The 27,297-nt window shown below is 44.7% G+C and overlaps 1 protein-coding gene across 2 annotated transcripts in view; it reads right to left on the bottom strand.

Moving 5' to 3' along the window:
* LOC147693409 (olfactory receptor 56A4-like) overlaps positions 1-27,297 on the bottom strand; it is a 114,059-nt gene that overhangs the window by 65,671 nt on the left and 21,091 nt on the right. For both annotated transcript variants that reach the window (XM_086933215.1, XM_086933216.1), the window contains exon 2: positions 1,495-1,627. The gene's annotated coding sequence lies outside the window, so the exon portion shown is untranslated. The remainder of the gene's footprint in view (positions 1-1,494; positions 1,628-27,297) is intronic.

The following is a 27,297-nucleotide window of genomic DNA, read 5'->3' as shown; positions in this document are numbered from 1 at the left end:
ATGAAGAGAGAGAGAAAGAGTAAGAGAGAGAGGAAGACAGAGAAAAAGAGAAAGAGTGTGAGAGAGAAAGAGTGAGTTACAAGGAAGAGAGAATGAGAGAAATAGTGTGAGAGAGAAAGAGAGAGAGAGAAAGAGTGAGAGAGAGGGAGAGAGAAAGAGAGAAACTGTGTGAGAGAGAGGAAGAGAGAGAGAGAAAGAGTGAGAGAGATGAAGAGTGTGTGCCAGCTAACTCAGAGGTCACTAGAAACTTCTCGAATATACAAGAAGGGATTAGTTTCAGACAACCGCATAAACATGACAACTTTGTTTCCCTTAAGAATTGGAACAGTCTCAGAATAGTGGAAACAATAGATAACAGTTTCACTCAGTCAATCGTGCATGCTTAGTTTCTACAGAGTTGCACAGAAATAGAGAGACAGGTATTTCAATAAAAAGGGTTTATTAACAGTCTTATTTCTCGTGCAAAAGATGTGAACTGCTACACTCGTAAGACAGAATGCTAAGTAAAATACGTACAGTGTTAGCAGTAAGATAAAATAATAGCATGGTCTGCAGCTATGACAGATATTCATAAAAATACATTCATAAATAGCACAGGCTAAATGTGAATACTCATCTGGTGCTTTCTAGCTAGTTCTACCCCAGTGTACCTAACCTAAGTATAGTATGAGTTAAGGAGTAGGCGCCATTTATCTATAGTCTAGTTGGGCTATAGTGTAGATTGGTGTTGCCAAGACTTGCCAAAAGTCCCTCTAGGTTCTAGTCTGCTCCATACCTTGGAATGAGAGAGGTTGGAATCTCTTTCCGGGTTTCAATCTCTAACACCCTGCAAGGGGAGTCAAAAACACAGGAGCTGGATTCTCTGCGAGGAGGATGAAAGTGTCTGGGCAGTGCCTCAAGCGGGGACTTGACTTCCTTCCGAACTTGCCGTGGCAAGCCGTGCAAGTATGCAGCCGAACCGTGACATGATTTGCCATGGCAAAACAAGGTATATTTATACCTTAAAGGTATTTAGGAATGCCAGTATTGACGTAAAAGTCAGGCAGAGGAACGTGGGTGCACGATATTGTAATGCTCTGTCATTGAAAGCACACACGTGCACATGCGAGCCAGGCCTGAAGATCAGTGAGAGTGTGGTGAGGGGAGAATAAAGGCGCACGGAGAAGACAGAGGTAAGCAAGCAGCTGAAACTGACTAACGAGGTTCAATGCTCACACACCACTCAACCCACATTAGACGGCGCCCCCCTGAGATTGGAACTGAGAAAAACAGCACTAGAAACTAAAAGTAGACTGCTCCATATACCAATGCAAAAACACCCTGCAAAACGGCAGACATCTTCAAATGAAACAATAATCATTAGCAACCCTTCTATTTCGGAAACAGACATCTGGAAACTTTGGGCACAAGCTCGTTAACAAGAAAAACAAGAAAACCCCACATTCCCCACAACTCCAAATTAGCACTAATCAGAATTATTAGCAAAAATGTTACCTGTCCCTGGCCATTATCTGGATTTTTCGAATGGTCGGAAGCGTCTGACGCTGTGGCCGCCGTTCCTATCGGTCATAGCAACACAAGACTTCTGGCGTAATTCTCACCTGGCGTTTTAACCTCAAGATGGCACCTGTGAAGAAACGGACCTGTTTTTTTAATGCCGATGGATGGAGCTACCTGGTTTAGCTATAGGGGAGACACGTCGGGATTCCCTCCTTGGACATCACCTACCCAGTCAGTCTTTAGCCAGACTTCCTTTCATCTCTCCTGTCGTCTCTTCCAGCTTCCTCCCTCTATTTATATCTCTACTTCTCTCCTCTCACAATGTATTGAGGCTGAACTTTTTTGTCTAATGCCCGATGGAGCTACCTGGTTTAGCTATAGGCTAGATGGGCTGTGGATTCCCTCCTTGGTCGTCACCTACCCAGTCGGCCTTTAGACAGATTTCATTTCGCCTCTCCTTGTTGTCGCTTCCCCTATCCTCCCTTTCTCACCTTCCCTGTTCCCTCCTCTGCACGCTCCATTTATTTTGCCCTCCATGTTATTTAAATGTTTCCCATTGAGACCTAGCTATTTGGCCAAAGCCCAGTGGAGCTACCTGATCGCTATAGAGTAGATGGGTTTTGTGACTTCCTCATCGACCGTCACCAACCCAGCCGGTCTTTGAGCAGAGTTTCCTTCGTCTTTCTGCTGTATCTCCCTCCCATCCTGTTTTTCTGCGAACCTCTTCTCTCGACACTTGAGACCGAACTACTTTGTCTGATGCCCGATGGAGCTACCTGGTTTATCTATAGGGGAGATGGACTGTGGATTCCCTCCTTGGTCGTCACCTATCCAGTCGGTCTTTAGACAGACTTCCTCTCGTCTCTACGGTTGTCTCATCCCTTATCCTCACGTTCTCACCTCACCTACCCCCCACTTTTTTCTCTCTCCTTTCTCCCCTCTCCTAATGTATTGCTGATTGTTTGATGTACTGTGTAATTGTTGATCTTTTTCTGTTATATTGTTAAACCACATTGTTGCACTTTCTTTCGTCCCTCCTGTCGTCTTCTCCCTCTATTTATGTATCTCCTTCTCCCCTCTCTGAAAGTATTTAGACTGAACTTTTTTGTCTGATGCCCGATGGAGCAACCTGGTTTTGCTTTAGGTGCGATGGGCTGTGGATTCCCTCCTGGGTTATCACCTACCTAGTCGGTCTTTAGACAGACTTCCTTTCGTCTCTCTGTATTGTCTCTTCCCTTATCCTCCCTCTCTCACCTCCCCTGACCCCTCCACTACTTTTCTGTCTCCTTTCTCTTCTCTCCTATTTGTATTGCCTATTTTTTTTTTTGGGGGGGGGGGATTTATTGTTTAATTGTTGAACTTTTTCTGTTACATAGTTGATTCTCATGTAAAGCGCTCTGATACCTCTGGGTCTAGCCAGCGCTATATAAAACTTTTTAAATAAATAAATAAATAAAATAATCCCTAAAAATCAATATTGGAAGCAAGGGTAAGTCCTAAAGGCTTAAGAGCCTGGTTTTCCAAGAACTCGTTGTGACGTTGATAGACGGATGTACGTGGCCATGCCTGTATTTGGTTAGCATGGATAATGCCTAAATAAGGGTAGGATTTCTAAGCCTAAATAGGGGCAATGTGAATTGGGCCTATATAATCGCGTAAAATCGGGAAATCTATATACGGTATCTAAATCGACACACAACATCCACTCCAGTTTCGTATGAACAACATTGCTAAATTCGAAACATGCTAAACATATCCAAAATACAGCTACACATGAATTGCTAAAAACATGTATAAAATACATTTATAAAATTCATCACAACTGTTGCCATACATAAAATATGCAATGGTGCTGTACATATCAAAACAATGTTTCATTCTAAGCATACATTTACAGCGAATGCTAACTGAATGAACATATATATATATATATATATATATATGTATATATATGTATATATATATATATATATATATATATATATATATATATATATATATATTCAATGAAAAAACCATAGGTTATAGGCCATATATAGTTAGGAATTAGCATTTACAAAACCTTATTTTACTCGCATAAAACCATTGAAATTCCATATATAGTTAGCTAACTATAAGCGCTAACTATATATCGCGCACCCGCAATCCACTGCTGATGATGTCACATATTACATCATTCATGACATGGTCAGTGACATCACTGATGACATCACTGATGACATCTCAAATGACATCACTGATGACATCACTGATCACAACATCCAGTGATTGTATGTGTCTGTAAAGTTTAAATATGTTTCACATATTGAAGAATGAGTGGATGTATAAGTGTCTGGATGAAGAATTTAGTAGGTGCATGACTGACTGTATGAGTGAGTGATTAAATGTGTCTCACTGAGTACATGGGTTAGTGACTAAACTGTCTTAATTCGTGCATCAGTATGTTTGTTGTTGTGTAAGCTGCTGCATGTGTTGATCAGTAGCTATAAGAGTAGCCATATGGGTTATTGATTGGTTGCCCAAATATTTGAATGGGAGGCTGAGTGTGTGTGTGGGTGGCTGGGAGGTGCGTGACTCTGTGCATAGATGTGTAAGCAGTTGATTCACTAGGAGTATGAGTTCAAGAGTGCATGTGGAAACAGCTATATGGGCGGTTGACTGTGCATGGGTGTGTTGGTGAGTGAATGGATTTCTCATTGCTACATGTGCAAGTAAGTACGTATGTAAAACACAATACATGTGAGAGTTGAGATATATAAATAACTGAACATAAGAGCCAGTGAATGTGTGACTGGCTGTATCGATCACTGTGAGCTTGTATCAGGGATTATATAAGAGAGTAAATATGTGTTATTATATGTTTGAATAAGTAAGATGTGTATAACTGTATAGTTGAGGAAATGGAGGTGTGATTGATTCTTTGCATGACTGACTAGGTGTGTGAGTAAGTCCATGGATGAGTGACAGTCTGTGAGTGTCTGTTTATACTGAGTGTATGTAAGATTATATTAGAGTCTGAAGAGGTTCATTGTATTATCACATGAGTGATGTGATCAGTGATGACAAATGAGATGTCATCAGTGATGTCATTTGAGTTGTCATCAGTGATGTCATCAGTGATGTCATTTGAGATGTCATCATTGATATCATTTGAGTTGTCATCAGTGATGTCATTTGAGATGTCATCAGTGATGTCATCAGTGATGTCACTGACCATGTCATGAATGATGTAATATGTGACATCATCAGCAGTGGATTGCGGGTGCGCGATATATAGTTAGCGCTTATAGTTAGCTAACTATATATGGAATTTCAATGGTTTTATGCGAGTAAAATAAGGTTTTGTAAATGCTAATTCCTAACTATATATGGCCTATAACCTATGGTTTTTTCATTGAATTTTCAAGGTTTTGTAAATGCAAATTCCTAACTATATATCCACTATAACCTATGGTTTTTTCTGTGAATTTCATTGGTTTTTTAATAGCAAATATGAAAAGCTTTAAAATGTCAAGTACGTGATAGATAAAAACATTTTCGTATTTATGCACGCTGATGTGCTTTGAACGCTGCCCCCCCCCCTCCCCTCTTTTGCCTTAGTAGTACTCTCTCTTTGCAGATACAGAAGGGTAGTTAACGCAGGCCTTTACCCCCGTTGTAATCCGTCGTACCTCCTTGTCTCTCCATTTGATTGATTGTTGTCCAAGCATTTACTGTTTTAGAATTGGTTCTCTTTGGATCATTCTCTATTTACAAACAAGCACAAAGTCGCAATACTCTGTTTAGTCTTTGCAGATAGTGAAAAATCGTGTAAAAAAATAAAAGTAATCGAGCAAAATCAGTAGGCCACTAATTGGATCTCTTTTTGACCTCGCTAAAATAGAAATATTAGGAACAACCCTTCTTGAGAAATACGAAAATAGTGAGATGAACTGAGCTCCACACCATGAGGGCTGCAAGACAGCTCAGCTCCATCACCCATCCCGCACAAAATAATGACAAACCCTATGCAAATATTAAAAATATAGACAACACACCAGCAAAGAAATAGGGTAAAACATTTTATTAAAAAACTATTTACATAACGTTGGTTTATAAGATGATGTCAGTAGTGGACCGATGTGTGAATAGATCGAAAACAGCACAAGGCTCCAAGATCCGGATAGCAAGCTCCTGGATGTTGGGTGCCATAGTTTAGAGTTCTGAATTTCAGCCTTTTTCAATGCCTGTGCTTTGTTGAATCAAAATGGCGGCTTGACACAAAGCTGACTCAAGCGTTGTTACTGATGCTATGCAGACCAAAACTGATTTTCAGTTTGTACATTTTTCTAGATTTTTCAATCCAAGTTTGGTTGACTTTGTAGAACGATGGCTTCAGATTTTCAACATACGGTGTGGTGGCGCTGACTGGGAGGGGGCGCTTCGCTCCTGCCCCCTCCCCAAGTAAGATTTTCATACGTGAAAGTACGTTAATGGTTTTGGTCCCTGAGATGCTTCGATGTCACTACCATTCTCAAATAGCATAAGTTCTGGATGTTGGGTGCCATAGTTAAGAGTTCTGAGCAGCGCTTGTAACACTGTCTGAAGCTTATTTCCACCTACTGCAGCTTCACTATTCTCAAAGTAAGTGAGTGTCGTTTGTGGACCTGACTGCATTAGAAAACAATATGATATGTTACCTTTCTAAACAGCTTGACGGAGGCCCCTGAGGGGCGCTGTGATGGCCATGGACTCGGAGAAGACGCTTGGCTCCGACACCCTCCCCAAGTCTTATAGCACTGGTGTAGCCTGAGATCGCCCCCGACATAGGCGGCCGGCTCCCGGGGTCCGGCGGTGCTTTTTGCCTTTTGATGACTCTTCAATTCTGGACCTTGTCCCACAATCCGTTTGACCTGAAGACAAGCTGTAGTGAGGCGCCCCTTTATCGTTTTAGTTGCCATTCCGCCCGCTTTTGCTACACTGTGCCTCTTCCGCCATTCAGCTGTTTTCCGCCCGCTCTTGCGACTACAGCGTCTCGCTCACCATGTAGTTGAGATGCGCCCGCTCTTGCGGTGCAGCGATAGGCGGCTGCCACAGGACTCTCAAAATGGCGGCCGGCTCTTCGGTTTTGGGCCTGGTCCACTAAAATGGCCCTGGGACACCTTGGAACTCGGACGCTTGTCTGCTAGGGCTTGGATCCCATTCTCGAAAAGCGTCCCCTCAGCCGTGAAGATTCTACAAAAGTCTTGGGGCCTCCGACTCCCGCAGGCTTCTGGTGGGGAGCGGCTGCCATGATTGCTCGTGGAATGGCCACGACGGAGCTACGAGATGGTAGTGGTCTCATGCTGACGCCAGCTTTAGTCTGAAACATCCAGAAACACTGTAGACTACCAATTCGATCAGTTCCGGTAGCGCCCCAACATGACCCGGAAGAGAAGAACTTGCCCTCCCCTCTTTGACTGATGGTTCTTGTTGCCTGTCCCCTCTGTTGTCATTTAACAGAACTTTTTGGACTGCTGAAAGGGGTTGTGTTCTGAACGCTGGTTGGTGGAGACATTTAGACTATATTCTTGACCTACGTTGTCGCGTAATGCGTTTTATGACACGCCGCGTTAGCGCACCCGGAAGTGATCCGAGGCGCGGCGCGCAGCGCGTAACGTAAGCATAACAGGTCATGTGACTTGTTAATAAAACTTTTCATTGGTTCATTTTACTTTTGTTAATTTAATGATGAAAAGCTTGGTCATATGACCTAAAAATTACGCTTTTTATTATTTTCGAACAATATTTTTTTTTCAAACATATGTTATAATATTCCAGGCTAATGTACTTTCCCGGAAAATTTACAACTGTCTTGCAAGTAAAATATATTCCTTTTTCGAGAAAAAGGGCGTTTCTTCCTTCCATGACGGAGCCGTTGAGTAAAAGAGATTCGGCCTGCTGTCTTAGTCGCCGATACGCCTGATTATCAGATTCTTATCGACCACTTTATGTTGCAGACATGAAAAACACAACTGCCCTTGACCATTTATCTTTACTGCGTTCCTACATATTATACCTTTTATCCGTCATGTAATTGGACTGCTTTATTTCACTTGCCTTTTACTGATTCGAAAACAGTCACTAAAAGTAAAAACTTTACAAATGAAAATACTACTACTGTGTTTTGTTTTAAAAACCTTTATTGTGAAAATGTCAGTATACAAATACGGGCCTATAACCACGTGGGCCGGCCACGGAGCAAACTCAAATCGTATATGATGAGGAGACATTTACACTGTAGAAGAACGTAACGAGCGGGCCATTAGGTGACAAGAACAAAGGTGTCTAACAGTTGCGGTATCGGTGGACGTACATTTTGTAATTAAAATACGACAGGGCCACTTACAATAACATTTTCTAGATATACATTTGCGGGCAAAGAGTTACGAGTCCCATTTATACCGGCGCCATTTTGGGAGAGGCCGGGCAGGTCCAAGATATAGTCAAAATGTCTCCACCAACCATCGGCCAGACCAGAACCCCTTTCGGCCCTTTATGTTACAAGATGATGTCTTCCATTCAGAAAATATTGGTGGCAGCATTTTGAAAGGAAACAGAAACAGCCGTTCTCCTAGTGAGTTTCACATTGTTACATTTAGGAAGAATGTTGAAGAGTAGTATGTGGAAAATCTGAAGCCATTTTTCTACAAACTCTCAATCAGACTTGGATGAAAAAAAAACCTGAAGAATGTACAAACTGAAAACCAATTTTTGTCTGTATAGCACCAACAGTAACGCTTGAGTCAGCTTTGTGTCAAGCCGCCATTTTCATTCAATCAATAGCGTCCCCCTGCACACATTCAGGGACCTGGTCGTGTCTTCAGATGAAACGCATTGTAGGAAAAGAAGCAGAAAGGAAAAGGAAAAAAGTTCCGCCGGACCTAGTGAAGCTGCAGCAGGTGCAAATAAGCTTCAGACAATCTTCAACTTACTCTGATTCTTATAATAAACTTCAGATAGTCTTACAAGCACTGCTCAGAACTCTCAACTGAGGCACTCAACATCCAGGACTTGCCATTCGGATCTTAGCGCCTTGTATTTTTGTTTTGTTCTTGATGGAGGGGAAACAACAAAAAACAGGCATTGAAAACGGCTCAACTGGAGCAAAAAAAAAATTACTTCTTGGGTGCATTAGGGCATTTATGATTTTCGAATGCCGTATTCATCAGGTTGATGCTCATGTTGCCATAGGACAGCATAGCATTCACCTTCTTTGATCCAGGAGGGATGGAGAAAAACTGCCAGATGAAACTTGAAACTTGGCCATCCAGATCTCGGCGCGTTCGACTCACTGTACCGCAACAGTGACCGCAACTCAGCTGGACACGCCGTCTTTCGGCGCAGCATTGTAGGATGGCCACACCAGTGCGGCAATTTGCTAGACACCACCTCGGTGCCATCCGGATCTCGGCGCGTTCGAGTCACTGTACCGCAACAGTGACCGCAATTCAGCTGGACACGCCGTCTTTCGGCGCAGCATTGTAGGATGGCCACACCAGTGCGGCAATTTGCTGGACACCACCTCGGTGCCATCCGGATCTCGGCGCGTTCGAGTCACTGTACCGCAACAGTGACCGCAACTCAGCTGGACACGCCGTCTTTCGGCGCAGCATTGTAGGATGGCCACACCAGTGCGGCAATTTGCTGGACACCACCTCGGTGCCATCCGGATCTCGGCGCGTTCGAGTCACTGTACCGCAACAGTGACCGCAATTCAGCTGGACACGCCGTCTTTCGGCGCAGCATTGTAGGATGGCCACACCAGTGCGGCAATTTGCTGGACACCACCTCGGTGCCATCCGGATCTCGGCGCGTTCGAGTCACTGTACCGCAACAGTGACCGCAATTCAGCTGGACACGCCGTCTTTCGGCGCAGCATTGTAGGATGGCCACACCAGTGCGGCAATTTGCTGGACACCACCTCGGTGCCATCCGGATCTCGGCGCGTTGTGCTGCCTTCGGCCTATTCGCACATCGGTCCGCTACTGACGCCGCCTCACGTGCCAACGGATTTTCTACGCTTTTTGTAGCCCTATGTCGCATAACAGGTCATGTGACTTGTTTATAAAACTTTTCATTGGTTCATTTTACTTTTGGTTTCCTAAAGATGGAAGGCTTGGTCATATGACCTAAAAATAACACTTTTCATTGGTTTAGAACATTTTTTTTTCCCAAACGATGAAAGCCCCACCTTGTTTCTGGATCATTCAGACTGAAGCTGGCGTCAGCATGAGAGCACCACCATCTCGTGGCTCCGTCGTGGTCATTCCGCGAGCAATCATGGCAGCCGCTCCCCACCGAAAGCCTGCGGGAGTCGGGGGCCCCCAAGACTTTTATACAATCTTCACGGCTGAGGGGACGCTTTTCGAGAATGGAGCCCAAGCCCTAGCAGGCAAGCGTCCGACTTCCAAGGTGTCCCAGGGCCATTTCAGTGGACCAGGCCCAAAACCGAAGAGCCGTCCGCCATTTTAAGAGTCATGTGGCAGCCGCCTATCGCTGCACTGCAAGAGTGGGAGCAACTCAACAACATGGTGAGCGAGACGCTGTAGTCGCAAGAGCGGGCGGTAAACAGCTGAATGGCCGCCACCTGGGGAGGCCCGTTCACGCCGCCTCCCCCCCCCCCCCCCGGGCCGCCGCACGCCAATTTTCGGAGCAGCATTGTAGGATACCAAAACCAGTGCGGCAGTTTACTGGACATCACCTGGGTGCCTGTCGTACATGTTGTGTCAGCCATGTGACACTGGACACAGACCGCTACTGACGAGGCCTCCCCCCGCACCACCCGGGACGCCCCACGCTGTTTTTCTGTGCTGCATTGTAGGATCCCTAAACCAGTGCGGCACCCAGGCGACATCACCTGGGTGCCGTCCAGAACTCTGCACGTTGTGCTGCCTTGGGACTATTCGCACAACAGACCGCTACTGACGAGGCCTCCCCCCGCCCCACCCGGGACGCCCCACGCCAATTTTCGGAGCAGCATTGTAGGATCCCTAAACCAGTGCGGCACCCAGGCGACATCACCTGGGTGCCGTCCAGAACTCTGCACGTTGTGCTGCCTTGGGACTATTCGCACAAAAGACAGCTTCTAACCATTGTTGCTTTTTGTGTTAATAAATGTTTAAATGTTTTTAGTTTTTGTTCTGTTCATTATCGTTAAAAGTTAATAAAGTTTTATAACCTTACTTTGTTGGAGTGTTATCTATTTTTTGAAAAACGGGTGAATGGGGCCTTGAATCGGGTTATTGTCATGTGTGGGCTTTGGAAGTGTGCTGCTGCAGGATCGGACATTTCAAACTCAAATGCACGTTCTTTTTCTTACCTTTCCGAAGCATGGAGCGCAATAGCAGGCAGAGAAAGGGTGATGCACGTGTTGAACACTACCTGACCTGGCAAGTTGCTGGCAGTGCCCCCCCGCCCGCTCCTGAAAGAGGGCACACACACACCGCCGCCCCGAGTACTTCACAAATCTTTAAAAGACCATGCGCTTGTTCATGAGGCTTAAATGGTTTATCACCTCTTCTAGAACCCCTACATCGACCCTCTGACGTTTCATGGAAAAATTACCATGTAACACAATACCAAGCCCTATCAGCTGAAACCCCCAAGGAATCGTGGGGCATATTATCAAGGGGGTTTATCTCCGCTTTTTTGGCTTTAAAAACCATGAAAGCGGAGATAAAATTATTTCCCTATTATCAAGCTGTCGCTAACACCAGTTAGTGACACCTAAAAGGAGATAGCGACCATCTTGGGCCCGGCTTTGCATGTCAGTGATACTTATCACTAATGACATGCAAAGTGGCGTGCCAAGATGTTAGCGACTGGAAACAGTCCCTAACATCGCTACCTTCTATTACCAACTTTTGGAGATATTCGCGCTAAGCGCGAATATCTCCAAAATCTAACACCTGCCCTGAGCAGTTCTTAGCCATGTTATCCAATGGGAGGTGGATAACATGGCTAAGAGCATTAGGTCGATAATACATGAATATCGCTGACTTTTCTGCGATAATAGCAAGGTTTATCTGCGATAAAAATCGCCGATCTGCGGCGATAATTTTTGTCTCTAAACAAGTTATAGACAAAAATTATCGCTAGTTGTTAGTAATATGCCCCCGGGTTTTTGCTTGCAGAAATCGGGAGGCGGGAGACTAGCACTGAAATCAGTACTCACACGCCTGAATCAGGAGAATTGGCATGTCTGAATTCTCTACAGCTGGGGCCATAAACTACATCCGCAGGGGTAGGTGATAGCCTGGGACCAGCCTGGCATCTAAAATGGCTGCCGTGCACGACAAAATTGTGGCATTCGAAAAAAGGCAAGATGGCGCAGCCGCTGGAAGAGATATATCAACATATATCAGCCTCCTCAGCCACCCTCAGGAAACATAGGGGATTAGGATATGTCTCCCGCACCCCCTTATACCTAGTACTTTAATTAACGAAGCACAAAATGGCGAATTCCCGTTTCGCTACCAGTTTGCGGCCCAGTTCGCGGCCCGTGAAGCGCTTCTACCGTGAAAAATCATTTTTTTTTTATTTTCCCCACGGGACCCTTTAATAACCCCAACAACATTCCTAGGGGGTCAAGAGGGGGATACCTTGCCCCCTTTCATTAAATTCCCCCTTAGTTTTTCACCTTTTCTTCTCTCTCGATCCTACCGAGAGACAAGATGGCGGCCGCTCCGGACTGTCACGCAGCAAAAAAAAAAAAAAAGCTCACGCACAGCCGCTGGAAGAGATGTATCAACATATATCAGCCTCCTCACCCACCCTCAGGAAACATAGGGGATTAGGATACGTCTCCCGTACCCACTTATAACTAGTAATTTAATTTACGAAGCACAAAATGGCGAATTCCCGTTTCGCTACCAGTTCGCGGCCGCGCTTCTACCGTAAAAAATCATTTTTTTTTTATTTTCCCCACGGGACCCTTTAATAACCCCAACAACATTCCTAGGAGGTCAAGAGGGGGATACCTTGCCCCCTTTCATTAAATTCCCCCTTCGTTTTCCACCTCTTCTTCTCTCTCGATCCTACCGAGAGACAAGATGGCGTCCGCTCCGGACTGTTTAGAATGTTGACAGACACCGGAGAGCCAATCAGCTTTCTGCGCGCAAAGTTCCGATAAGCGAAAAGTAAGCGGACCGGATCGCTGCCCAGAGCGCTGTTACAGATATATATCTTGGTTTGAACGTTAATTTCTCAAAAACTACTGGAGCACATATATTGAGACCTAGCAAAGGCACATCGGGCTAACAGTCCCTACAATTTTGCCAAGTTTCGTGCAAATCCATTCAGCCGTTCGAGCTAAAAGTGAGTCCAACCGCCCTATGGAAAACTCAATGCAAAAAACGCGTTTTGGGACCCCCCTTTTTTCTCAGCCCCCCCTTGACGAAACCCCACCAAATTTTCAGGGGCTGCTCAGAAACAAAATGTGCCATTTTCCTGAAAATTTCAGCCGATTCCATCCACAAACGCCAAAGTTATTAGACATAGAATTTTCAAAAGTCCCATAGGGAAAAAATTCTAACTATATATACCTACTGGCGAACGCCAGTAGGTAATATATATATATATATATATATATATATATATATATATATATATATATATATATATATATATATATATATATATATATATATATATATTCACTGAAAAAACCATAGGTTATAGACCATATATAGTTAGGGATTAGCATTTAAAAAACCTTATTTTATTTGCACAAAACCTTTGAAATTCCATATATAGTTAGTTGCACTTACTATATATCGCGGACCCCCAATCCACTGCTAATGATGTCACATATTACATCATTCATGACATGGTCAGTGACATCACTGATGACATCACTGATGACATCTCAAATGACATCACTGATGACATCACTGATGACAACACCCAGTGACTGTATGTTTCTGTAAAGTTAAAATATGTCTTACATATTGAAGAATGAGTGGATGTATAAGTGTCTGGATGAAGGATTTAGTAGGTGCATGACTGACTGTATGAGAGAATGATTAAATGTGTCTCACTGAGTGCATGGGTTAGTGATTAAAGTGTCTTAATTTGGCAATCATTATTTATGTTCTTCTGTAAACTGCTGCATGTTTAAATCAGTAGCTATATCAGTAACTATATGGGTTATTGAATGGTTGCCCAAGTATTTGTATGGGAGACTGAGTATGTGTGTGGGTGGCTGGGAGGTGTATAACTCTGTGCATAGATGTGTGAGCAGTTGATTCCCTAGGTGTATGGGTTCAAAAGTGCATGTAGAAACAGCTGTATGGACAGTTGACTGTGTGCATGAGTATATTGGTGAGTGAATGGATATCTCAGTTCTACATGTCAAAGTAAGTACATATGTAAAACACACTCCATGTGAGAGTTGACATATATAAATAACTGAACATAAGAGCCAGGAATGTGAGATTGGCTGTATGAATCATTGTGAACTTGTATCAAGGATTGTATAAAAGAGTAAATATGTGTTAGTGTAAGGTGTGTATAACTGTATAGTTGAGGAAATGGAGGTGTGATTGATTCTTTGCATGACTGACTAGGTGTGTGAGTAACTCCATGGATGTGTGACAGTCTGTGAGTGCCTGTTTACACTGAGTGTATCTAAGGTTATATTAGAGTCTGAAGATGTATTATCACATAAATGATATCATCAGTGATGTAATCAGTAATGTCAAATGAGATGTCAGTGATGTCATCAGTGATGTCATCTGAGATGTCATCAGTGATGTCATCAGTGATGTCATTTGAGATGTCATCAGTGATGTCATCAGTGATGTCACTGACCATGTCATGAATGATGTAATATGTGACATCATTAGCAGTGGATTGCGGGTCCGCGATATATAGTTAGTGCAACTAACTATATATGGAATTTCAATGGTTTTGTGCAAATAAAATAAGGTTTTTTAAATGCTAATCCCTAACTATATATGGTCTATAACCTATGGTTTTTTCAGTGAATTTTCAAGGTTTTGTAAATGCAAATTCCTAACTATATATGGTCTATAACCTATGTTTTTTTCTGTGAATTTCATTGGTTTTTTAAAAGCTAATATCTATAGCTGTAAAATATATTCTTTATTAAGTGACGTATCACGTAGCCCGTGAGACGCCTCATGATGCATCGCATAACCGTGACGTATCGTCTCTGCAGCGCAAACCAAACCCAAAACGCGCTTAAAGATATATATATTTTTTTAACCTTAATTAGACAAAATCCACACGTGCACATATCACAAACGTTCAAAAAACACAATATGTCAGACTCCCGTTACGCTGCAGGTTAGCTGCCCGGTTAACGTACCAGGAAGCACCTTTACCGCGAAAAATCGCAATTTTTTTTTCCACCCCCAAGGGAACTTTAATAGCCCCCTCATCAATCCTAGGGGTTCAGGAGGGGTCTGCCTTACCCCTTTCATTCATTTACACCTTTTTTTTTCCACCTCTTGTCTCTCGATCCCACAGAGAGACAAGATGGCGGCCGCTCCAGACTGTTTACAATGATAACAGCCAATCAGCTTCTCCTCAGACTCTTGTTACACTGCCGGTTAGCTTCCCGGTTAGCTGCCCGGTTCGCGTACCAAGACGCGTCTCTACGGCGAAAAAATCGGATTTTTTTTTTTTTTGGGCCCCGCGTGGCTTTATAATATCCCCCTCATCAATCCTAGGGGGTCAGAAGGGGTCTACCTTGCCCTCTTTCCTTCATTTCCCCCTTTGTTTTGGCCTCCTCTTGTCTCTCGATCCTACCGAGAGACAAGATGGCGGCCGCTCCGGACTGTTTACAATGTTGACAGCCAATCAGCTACTCCGGTTAGCTTCCCGGTTAGCTGCCCGGTTAGCTGCCCGGTTCGCGTACCAAGACGCGTCTCTATGGCGAAAAAATCGGAATTTTTTTTTTTTTTTTGGGCCCGGCGTGGCTCTATAATATCCCCCTCATCAATCCTAGGGGGTCAGAAGGGGTCTACCTTGCCTCCTTTCCTTCATTTCCCCCTTTGTTTTGGCCTCCTCTTGTCTCTCGATCCTACCGAGAGACAAGATGGCGGCCGCTCCGGACTGTTTAGAATGTTGACAGACACCGGAGAGCCAATCAGCTTCGCTTCGCAAAGTTCCGATACGCGAAAAGTTCGCGAACCGGAGCGCTGCCCGGAGCGCTGTTACAGATATATATCTTGTTTTAAACGTTAATTTCTCAAAATTCACTGAAGCACATATATTGAGACCTAGCAAAGGCACATCGGGCTAACAGTCCCTACAATTTTGCCAAGTTTCGTGGAAATCCATTCAGCCGTTCGGGCTAAAAGTGAGGCCAACCGCCCTATGGAAATTAACATGGGAAAAACGCGTTTTGGGACCCCCCTTTTTTCTCGGCCCCCCCTTGACGAACCCCCCCCAAATTTCCAGGAGCTGCTCAGAAACAAAATGTGCCATTTTCCTGAAAATTTCAGCCAATTCCGTCCACAAACGCCAAAGTTATTAGGCATAGAATTTTCAAAAGTTCCATAGTGAAAAAATCCTAACTATATATACCTACTGGCTATCGCCAGTAGGTAATATATATATATATATATATATATATATATATATATATATATATATATATATATATATATATATATATATATATATATATATATATACATGATGAAGTGGCTCTTAAATACAGATGAAAAAAGGCCGAAAAAATGTCATGTCAAGTTACATAAACAATCATTATTGGCAAGGTGACATAATGTCTCTGAAAGTATTACAAAGAATTCTGTTCTCAATGAATAGTTCTACTATAAGCAGATCACTTTTGCCAAAAAAGAAAAAGAAAAATTTGGAGAAAAAAAAGTAATCATAGGAAAAAGTTCCAAGTTTAGTCTTTGTTTTTTGAAAAATGAAGGCCAAATTCAGAGTCTTCCCGGTACACTGAATGCTAAATCAAAAGTTAGTGTATGGGGATGGAGAAAACATGAAGTCTTCTAATCCTGTAGACAAAAAGTCATCTACCGTTGTAGGTGAAAGTTGGATTACCTCGTTTAGAAGACTAACCTCACATAGATGAGAAGCATCGCCTTCAGCATTGTTCGCATAAGCAATGTTCGTTATGGATGTTACCTGTGTGCCTGTTGTTTCCTCTCATACCTCAGCAGTAGCAATTTGCATCTGTGAGATCTCAATCAATAGCGTCATCAGGATTGGTACCCACTGGGCATAACACAGAGCATGGGTAGTTACCGGGTCCAGCACAGTATTGATATCCGTAGGCATGACTGATGGGTGTGTTAGACAGATGTCTAGCACGCATTCTTCTCCACAAAACAGGCAGCGTAGAACAGGTGAGATGCAATCTTGCCAGATTGGTCTGAATGACAGAAACCATGTGGTATTTAATTCTCATAGACAAGGTAAACCTAACATTTGAGCGATGCGCTTGTTGGACCCGTTATAATATCTAAATTCCCAACCTAGCATTTTTGATCGACCCATGTAGAATGAAGGTCCCTGTGAGCTAAAACCTGGAAATGTGCTGTTTTTAACATTTTTACTATACACAGTCAGTAAGTGACAGACACACATCCCTTGAACCCCCTGCATATAGGTCTAAGCCAAAGCCCACTGCCTCAGGTTACCATCTTTGATAATAAAATCTTCTAGACCCCAATGTTCTTGAACATGCATTTCTTTTGTTCTGATCACGACGAGGCAGCTTAGGTAACTACAGAGCTACAGAAACATTCCACCATTGCAAAACCAGCGCATCACACACATACACACGAGACAGGTTGATAAATCTCTGATCATTTGCTTCATTTTGTATTTTGAAATGTTCCAAGCTTGCTTAAATGAAACCATGGTGGCATCTTGCAATGAAAACACCTGTTTTTAAGTTCTGCTCTCATATATATTTTTTGAGATATCTAGGCCAGACATGTTCTCTGTTTATACTTTGCGGTCAAGCATGGCTGACCACCCGCTCAAGCTCCTGACCCAATGGTTCACCACTTCTGTGTCCTAGGGCATGCAGTCAACCACCTGGACCATATAATACGTCAATGGGGTTTAATAGTTCTATATTGAACATGTATATTAGGTTCAACACCACACTTAGAGGGCAGAACTCTCCTGCAAGTGCCTGGCACAAGTGTGGGTTCTCCGGCCGGCCAATTATCTGATTTGGGACTTCAAAGCCTATTCTCAGGTGGTAAATCCCAATCTAGATACTCTTTTTGACTTTTTTTTTAAATCTCTCTAATTATTCTTGGTGTTTTTTATCCACATCCAATTCATTGCATTTAAGGTCTCTTAAAATGGTAAATCTTGCATGTTTCTCTAGTAAGGTTTGCCTTCCAGGCACTAGAATGTCTTCTGTATTTTTTTATTCTCTAGCTGATTTGAATTGTGCATTTTTTAAAGATCCTTGCTCCAGCCTGCCTTCTAGACTTTTGCGCATTATAAAAATGTACTGGTGTTTTAGTGCTGACGGATTGAAGTCAACTTTTAAATGATTCTTGTTCCATCAATGAATAGATGAATGCATGTTCTGATATGCTTACGACTTAACGAATAAAGTGGCACTTCAACGTTATTTTCGTCGTCTCTCATAACTGTCTTCCTTATTCTCAGTGAAGAGGTGCTTCGGTGGCTTGTGATCACAGTGACCACACCAGAAGGGCAATTTAGTCCTCTCTATCAGCTAGCAACCACGGATCCGTCCTGTTCTTGACTGCAGTGGATCTGGAGTGCCTCAACATATTGTCCCCGAGGGTCCTGTCTCCTTCCTCTGTGGACCACGGGGTAAGCAAGGGTATTTTTTGTTTTTTTCTCTTTGAATTGCCTTTGGTATGTGGTTGTGAGGCGGAGTCTCTGGGGTCTCTCTGGCTGGCTCCTGACCCGCTGTATATGTCTGTCTGGCCAGGATTAGCACTCTCTCTCGGAGAAGTGTGGCTCAATGGTTAGAGTGGCAGACCCTGATGCAGAGGTCTAGCGCGGGACCAGGGTTCATTTCCCCGCCTCGGCGGGTCTTGGGCTCAAAAATTCCACGGACCTGATAATTCTCACCTCGGTGCCTATTCCAATCATGGAGTCTCACTCTGCAACTCTGGCTAATAGCTTTCTTAATCTCCACAACGACCCCCACAACGCTAAGGATGCCTGGCCTCCACCTTGGGGGTGCCCAGCAGTGGACGCCTCACAGGGAAGCCAGGATGGGTTCCACAGCGGTGTTCGTACAAGCGCCTTGAGACCCTTGCAGGTGAGTAGTGCGCTATACAAGTATTAATTTATATTTTACATTTACATCTCTTTGTGTGGTCACAATTTTCACCTTTTGTTGCAGATAAGTAGTGTCAGTTTCTCTTGCACACCTCCTGTGGGTACAGGCTTTTATGTAGGTTTGATGATGTTCTCGGTTTGATGATGTTCTCGGTTCAGCTAACGTCTCAGGTTTAAGTCCTGAGGACTTGTGATTGCATATTAAAGTGTTCTCGGTTTTACTTCAAGTGACATCGGGTTTTCTTGTGCGTAGGGCTTTAAGTCCTCCATTGTGGTTTTGAATTGTGTTGACATTGCGTTGTTTCATCTTCTTGTACATAGGGGTTCGAGTGCTCTTGTGGTTTTTTACATTCCATTGTGATTTTTAGTGACATTGCGTTGTCTTATACAGAGGAGTTTGAGTCCTCTATTGTGCTTTTACATTGCATTGCATTGGGGTGATTTTAAATTGCATTGTGCTGTGGGGTTTGAGACCTCTATTTTGGTTATATTCCTGGACCTGGATTGATTGTTTGACTCTTCACTGTATACATATTGCATTTTGCTCTTGCTTGACTGTTTTTATACTTAGTTCATGATATCTGTATATTTTCTTCTTCCACTGAACTTCTTTTCTTCACCTTGTGGTCTCCGCAACCTGCCTGTGCTTTTTGCCTCAGCCCCCCCCCCCCCCTTCCATGCGGGCTTCCTTCCTATGCCTATTCTGTCCTTTCGGATCTCATTATTTCACGGGCTTCCCTGACTTAATCTCTTCTCTTAATGACATCATTGTGCACGGATTGGGTGTAACAATTTTCCCCTTCATTAAACTGTTCTTTCTCTCTCATCGTCGACTTTTTTCGCAGCCTCCAAAAGAGGAAGTCACTTGTGGTCACTGCAGACTTCACCCTCCCTTTTCTCGCTCCATCACTCTTTAGCACAACTGCCTCAGCTGCACTGTCCCACAAACTGCAGACTTCACCCTCCATTTTCCCCCTCCATGACTCTTCAGCATAACTGGCTCAGCTGTCACACGATTCTTCCTTTCTCCGTTTCTGTTCTACCTTTTTCTTTTTTATCGCTAAGCCCCCTCTCCCCTTTTTCTGTACACACTCAACAATACGCTGCAATCCTCTCCCCGTTTTTATGACCACTTTCTCCCCCTTGGCTTCATATTACTGTTCACACCTCTTCCCCCCTCACCTTTTTTTTTATCTCCATTTCTTTCGTGGTGCCCTGCCATTTCTAGTGAGATTTTATATCTAGGTCTGTTTACAGTACTTCTTTCTATGTTTCACGATGCATCTTCTATATTTTATCATTATTTGTTTTCAATTAAATTATCATGTTTAATGTTTGTTTTTCATGTTTCATGTTTTCTTATCCTTTGCCTTGTTATTTGACAATTGTGTTTCTTATTTGCCTAGTGTGCTTCTAATAACATAGCACTTACTTGCCCTTGTCCTACGCCAGTGCCCCCCTACTCCTTGGTCCGGACACCATCCCACAATAGCTGAAGTGTCTTGACCGCTATTCCATTTAGCTGGTGTCTGGGTTGCTCTCACACGCCTCCCCCATCTATATTGCAGCCCCGCTAGGTAGCTAAATCACCCCCCCCCCACTGCCCCTGCGCCAGGTTGCCCATGCCACTTCCCATCAGCACATTCATTCACACCATTTTTTTGTCTATCATTTGCCTCCGCAGCTGCTAGACATAAGGGGGAGAAGTATTCCTCCCTCGCCCCTTACCATCCTCAACACACTTTCCATACCAGTGATGTCCAACACCCCCACATGTATTATCAATTGCACTATCCATTTGGTGTGCGACGTTGCTATCGCGGTCCATAACACCACTTTTAACCAACTAACTACCCATGATGACCACCAGTGCTGAGATATCCTAGCCACCGCTTGGGACCTTCTGGGGTTCATCTTTACTCCCAACACCCAAGTCCGCATCTCTACACTTTCCTTGACGGACCTATTTGCCCCCACACATATTCTCCCCGTCATCCCCAGACACCATTTGCCCTGCCCTACTTTGGCTTGGCCACCCTGACCACTCTTCTAACTCTTCCACCCTATCGACAGCCTCCCTCCGCCTATTCTGGCCATCCCGGTCTTTCAGAACGTTCCGCCACCTCCCCCATTGTAAGTATCACTGACGGGGAAGCTTCATCAGACTCTACACAGTCTGTGGCCTCATCCGAAGCAGCCTCTCTCCCACATCTTGTCGCCCCTGATTTCCCCACACTCTCTGCCTCAGACTAGACTCCAGTTCTTCCCGCCCACATTCTCAAGACCAGCCGGCACCCCTCTTAAGGGCACTCCTGCACAAGTTTTTACGAGACTATACATCCCTGCCCCTATGCCGCAATCAGGGCCCCCAGAACCACAAGCAGCATGGGACGCTCTGGACCCACTGTCATCGGGCCCAATGACACTCTCAGGAGATAGAGTGATGCAGAAAGTCAGGAAGAGATGACCAGAGGCTGAAAAACTGACAGTGTTAGGTTCACACGGACGCCCATACGAGTATGATACCTCATATTCGGCATGCCTGCGTGGAGCCAGGGCATGAAATGTGCACCAAATGCTTCTTAGCAGGCAGCTCTGACCACAGACTGATGACCTGACACCAACTTAAATAGGGATACTGGGTGAAGGCTCAGACTATGCTGTCAACCCCTTCATAGATGAGTTGGCAGGTTGGACAGAGGCCCTGGCCCCGCAGATGCTCCAATGGCCAAGAGAAGAGTCCTTTGAGCTGCAGCATATGGCAACAGCAGTAGAATCCATCCTACAGGGTGCAGGAGATGAATATTGGGATTATTTCTATATGCGGGCCAATCGACAGATTTGGCAGAAATATGCCCGATGCCATGACCTCACACGGCCAAAAGCACAAGAAGCAGGAGTGACACCCCAAATGCCAATATTGTATAAAAGAGCCACTGACCCGCCCGTCTATATCCCATGGTCTCACATGGACAGGGAGAATCCCAAAAAGCTTCTCCCACCCATAACTGAGGGTGCTGGCAAATGGATAGGGGCCCTGGAACAAAATGACTACAGAGAGCAAGGTAGGGATAGGTGATATGAAGAGCCTGCTCATCTCCATCATGAGAGAAGAAGCAGAGGACATCTTCAAAAGTATCAGTCGTAACTTTATAACAATGACTGAGGCAAAGTATGATGGGGAACAATTTGATAAAATAAGACCATTGGTCTGGGCCAAATTGCGTATAAAATATAGAGATGTCCCCAATGTTGGCTCTCTCATGTCACTGGAAATGCAAGCAAATGAGGATCCAATTACCTTTATCTCAAGAATTAAGGAAAAATGGCATCAGGAGTTAGGTGACAAATGGAACACAACAGGAGGGAGTAGCAGGCTTTTCTACCACATGGTCAAGAGAGGACTGCCAGAGGACATACAGGAAAAGCTGGATGGAGTAGTAGCCATGGAAGCAAAACCATGGCCTGAGATATAGGATCACATTATACATTTTTGCAAAAAGAGGCAAGAACAGGAAAAGAATAGACAGCTAGCTATAGAGAGCGCAGCTGCAAAAGTAGTGCAACAGAATGTTAATAAGAAAAAGGACACCCCAGACACAGTCATGTTGGCTTCACCTGTCAGTCAAATGACGGCAGTCACCACATTTCCCCAGACTGCCCTGAATGTACTCGCAGCCAACACCCAGCCTGCCCCCCAACACATGTAAATACAGCCTGCCGTACAATACGTACAGACCCAGCCACAACCAGCAATACAATATGTTCATGCCCAATCGCAGCCTGCAGTGCAGTACATCAATTCACCCTCAGCGGCGTGCTTATCTATCGCCCACCTGGGAATGACACTGCTTTCAAAGCCGCCCTTGCGGACGTGGTTAGCTCGCATGCTCCCACATGTGCTAACTTCAACATAGTAGGTGACTTAAATATACATCTTGACCAGACGTCATCCCCTTCCATCAGCTCCTTGTTGGCGGACTTGGAAGCGATGCAGCTGAACCAACTAGTCTCCTCCCCCACCCATATAGGAGGACATATACTTGACCCCTTTTTTACCACCTTAGTTCGGGCTAGATCAGCTGACCCGATGGTGGTGGGCTGGACTGACCATCTGCTGGTTAAAGTGATATGTCCCCTTGACAATCCTCAACTTAAACCTGTTGACAAACAGATCCTAAAGCGCAATTGGCGCAAACTCAAGCTAGAGGAGTTTGTCAGGATTTTGGAGGCGCAACCACTAGGCAAACTGCAGAATGCAGAACAGGGATATGAACAGTTCTGCAACTGGGTCCTTACTGCCCTCGACTCTCTTATACCTTTGCGTTGGGCAAAATGTCATGCTAAAAATCGTAGCCCTTGGTATAATGAGACTCTTGCCGAGCTCAAGAGAACCTGCCGGCAAGCTGAGAGGGCCTGGAGAAAATCATTTGATCCCACGTTAAAATCACTGTACTTTGCCCAGCTTAAGACCTACCACAGAGCTATATGTCAAACCCGGGCCGCATATTATGCAGCTGAGTTCTCCAACAGCCCTAACCCCTCTAAGTTAATCTTTAAGGTACTTAAAGACCTGATGGGGAAACGGGCCACCTCGCAATAAATCTGCACGGACTCGCACTGTGAAAGCCTGGCATCCTTTTTCGTGGAGAAGGTGCAGAAAATCTACCGAGGTTTTATTCCATCTGCTCCCGGGGATACTCCGGGTGATGTGAAGGTCTCGGTGTCCGAAACTTTGTCCACCTTGCCGGCCATGTCTAACGGGGTATTCGACACTCTGAGCCTCAAAATTAAATCTGGCTTCCCCTTAGACCCACTGAAGCCGGAGCTTTTCACCCGTCTCCCGCCTCTCTGTCGTGAGCCCATTTTGGATTTGATCAATCTCTCCCTCAGTGGGGGCGTGGTTCTGCCATCCTGGAAGCAAGCTGTGGTCAGTCCTATTTTGAAGAAATCCAACTCTGACCCCTTGCTCCCGGAGAACTATCGGCCCATCTCCCTCTTACCTTGGACCGCCAAGGTCACTGAGGCGCACGTGAATTCCATCCTGTCTGCCCACCTCTCTCGTAATAACATTCTTGACGAGAGCCAAAATGGGTTTCGCGCTCAACACAGCACTGAAACTGCTCTGCTCTTTATGATCGAGCATTTGCGGTCGGTGCTGGATGTGGGGCAGACTGCGGCGCTCCTATTGTTAGACCTGAGCGCCGCGTTTGACACGGTGTCTCATGACATTCTGATGCGGCGATTGGAGGAAGTGGGTATTGCGGGGAAGGCTCTTCAGTGGTTCCGCTCCTTCCTCTCGGACCGGTTTTTCAAAGTAGCCATTCCACCTGGCCAGTCCTCGCTCCACCCTCTGGAACTGGGAGTCCCTCAGGGCTCTGCCCTTAGCCCCACTTTATTTAACTTGTATGTGAAGCCGCTGGCTGCTGTCGTCAGGCAATGTGGCCTTACCATGACATCGTATGCCGACGACACGCAGCTGGCGGTGACACTCAGTGGGGACCCTGAGGTGACTGCGCCCAGATTCCGGGCAGGACTCATAGCTGTGGCTAGCTGGATGCGTAATAATTGCCTACAGCTTAATGCCAAGAAAACCGAGGTCCTGATCGTAGGGAAGCAGGCGGATCTCTGGGGAGATCAGTGGTGGCCTTCCGAACTAGGGGTGTCCCCCATCCCAGCGGCCGAAGTTAAAAATCTGGGGGTTTGGCTGGATTCTAATCTATCTTTTACCAGCCACACGAAGAAGACAGCAGCTACCTGTTATGGTATTCTGCGAGGACTGAGACCAGTCCTCAAATTCTTCGACCCTCCCACTCGACAACTGGTGGTTCAGGCCTCTATCCTTTCCCGGATTGACTACGGGAGTGCCTTGCTGCTTGGAGTCAACCAGGCTGAGGCCACTAGGCTTCAGAGGGTGTAGAACGCTGCTGCACGGGCCATAGTTGGCCTTCCGAGACGTTGTTCGGTCTCGACTGTTCTGACCTCTCTTCACTGGCTTCCGGTCAGACAGAGAATCAAATTTAAGGCTCTCTGTCTGACATTCAAGATTCTGAAGCTTTCTTCTCCCCCTGCCTTGGCGGGCCTCATTTCTTCGTACGTCCCCACGCGGTCCCTCAGATCTGAATCACTCCATCTGGCGAGTAAGCCTAGGTTCAGGCTGAGCAGGATGGGAGGACGTTCCTTCCGTGTTCTGGCGGCTGATTTATGGAATTCCCTTCCTGTGCATATTCGCGCCCTTAATAGCCTGACTCTTTTTAGACGCGCCATCAAAACCCACTTGTTTTCCCCTGTTATCTGATCTCTCTTCCTTTTAGCTTTGATCTGTTGTGTTGTGTACATGATCTGGCGCCAGGACGCCCCTTTGCTGGGGCAGCTGTTGCGCCTAATAAATGTTATTAACATAACATAACATAACATACTTGCAGCCACACCCCCAGTACAATACATAGCAGCACAACCTGCCTACAGCAACAACATTATTACAACAACAACAGAAGCAATGCCAGCAGAAACTCAGGTATGCAGGGAAGAGGTAATGGAATGGGACAACAAAGGGTCCAACTGCAGCCAGGACAAAGTACTTTTTATTGCCAAATTGCCATATTCTGACTTTTACCCCTTACATTGGCAATAGCTACATTAGGATCAGTCTCCAACCCAGGCAATGCTCAAGGGGATACAGTTCCGAGAACTGATGGTAAAATCCTACCTCTCCAACTGAAAGACTTCGCTCTGCACTTTCAATCTTCTTAGCTAATGCATTTGCTGCTTTGGGTACAAAAGAATCCAAGGTGTTAATAGAACCCCCATCTTGCTCACCATTCTTCATTTTTCATTTTCCCATTGCTCGGTTGGTTAAGTCTGAAAAAAACCTTCAGATCTTGGAAGTTAGAGGGAGGGGCTTAGCCCAGCCTCATTAAGTCTCTGACTGGTGTGGACTGGCCCTCCCTTGGCCCGTCTCTGCCCAGGTTTGGCCCGGTCGCATCCCGAGCTGCAGGGCTGCAACGCGCTTTTAACCACAAATGACCAGGAGGATCATGAGACTCGTGGGCCCCAGTGGTACAGCAGCCACTGCTCTCTCCCCCCGACAGCATACAAACAGGCTTCCTTGCTGCTTCACCGGCCACTGGGTTGCGATGCACTCTTAAGCGCCAATATCCAGGAGGAGGATGGGACTCGTGGTCCCCAGCGGTACAGCAGGCACAGCTCTCTCCCCCCAACAGTAGAAAACTGCGGCTGAACAAATGAAAAATAAAACCTATAAACAGTTAAAAATGATTATTAAAAAAAAATACCCCACCCTGGTTCACTATAAACCCATCAACCTACCAATAAATAGATTCAAATAAAATGCTAAAAACGCAATTCAAAAAAATAAGAATTTTGAAATATATTACCAAATTAAAACTAAAATAAACTCTACTAAACAACCACACATGCATTTAACATGAAAACTACGTAAACATAAAATATATTTATGAAACGAAATTACATGTAACTATAATAATAAATTATATAAAGTTCCAAACAAATTATGGGGCATACATCAAGGGCATTATTGCTGCTTTAGCGGCGATAATGTTATCGCCCTATTAGCAAGCTGTCACTAACAGCAGATAGCGACAGCTTGTAGGTGATAGCGACCGGTCTGGGGCCCACTTTGCATGTCAGCGATATTTATCGCTAATGACATGCAAAGTGGGCTTACCCAACCTGTTAGCGACTGAAAGCAGTCGCTAACATCATTATCGCCTTTTATCAACGCAGGCGAAGCGATAAAAAAATTTGCGCTAAGCATGAATAACGCCTGCTCAGACAACTTCTTAACCTGTATATCCAATGAGAGGTGGAGCGCCTTTTGGCGATAATGCCTGAATATCGCTGGATTTCCAGTGATATTCACGTATTGAGCTGCTATCCCTGGGTATTTTATTGCATTTGACATAAACGTTGCTAATAGCATGTTATCTCTGCAATAAAATCGGGCGTTGCGCGGCGATAAAAAAAATCGTTAAGCTCATTTAGCGATAAATATCGCTATTTGTTGCTAATATGCCCCTATATTCTTTCCTTCTATACTCTGTCCCACTATACTTTTGTCCCAGATGTTCTTGATTGAGTAGTATGCTCAAACACCAATATCTTCAGTTCCTATTAGTTTCAAAAAATCATTCAGAAAGCTCAAGCGGCAATTTAAAAAAAATGGAATACATCTCCAGCTCAATAATTATGCCTTTGTATGGGTGAATATGCACTACTGTTTGCAATTCACATACACTCCAAGTAATATTCTACTGTTAGATTTGCTTCCACATGATATGCATCTTCAAGGAAATCTTCATATGGATTCCCATACACTCACTGTAATATTCTACCTGTAGATTTGTTTCCACATGATATGCATTTTCAAGGAAATTTTCATGTGGATTCCCATACACTCGCTGTAATATTCTACCTGTAGATTTGCTTCCACATGATGTGCATCCTCAAGGA

Source organism: Lissotriton vulgaris, chromosome 8 (assembly GCF_964263255.1).
Source record: "Lissotriton vulgaris chromosome 8, aLisVul1.2, whole genome shotgun sequence".
NCBI lineage: Eukaryota > Metazoa > Chordata > Amphibia > Caudata > Salamandridae > Lissotriton > Lissotriton vulgaris.
This window is presented reverse-complemented; position numbering and strand designations above follow the sequence as displayed.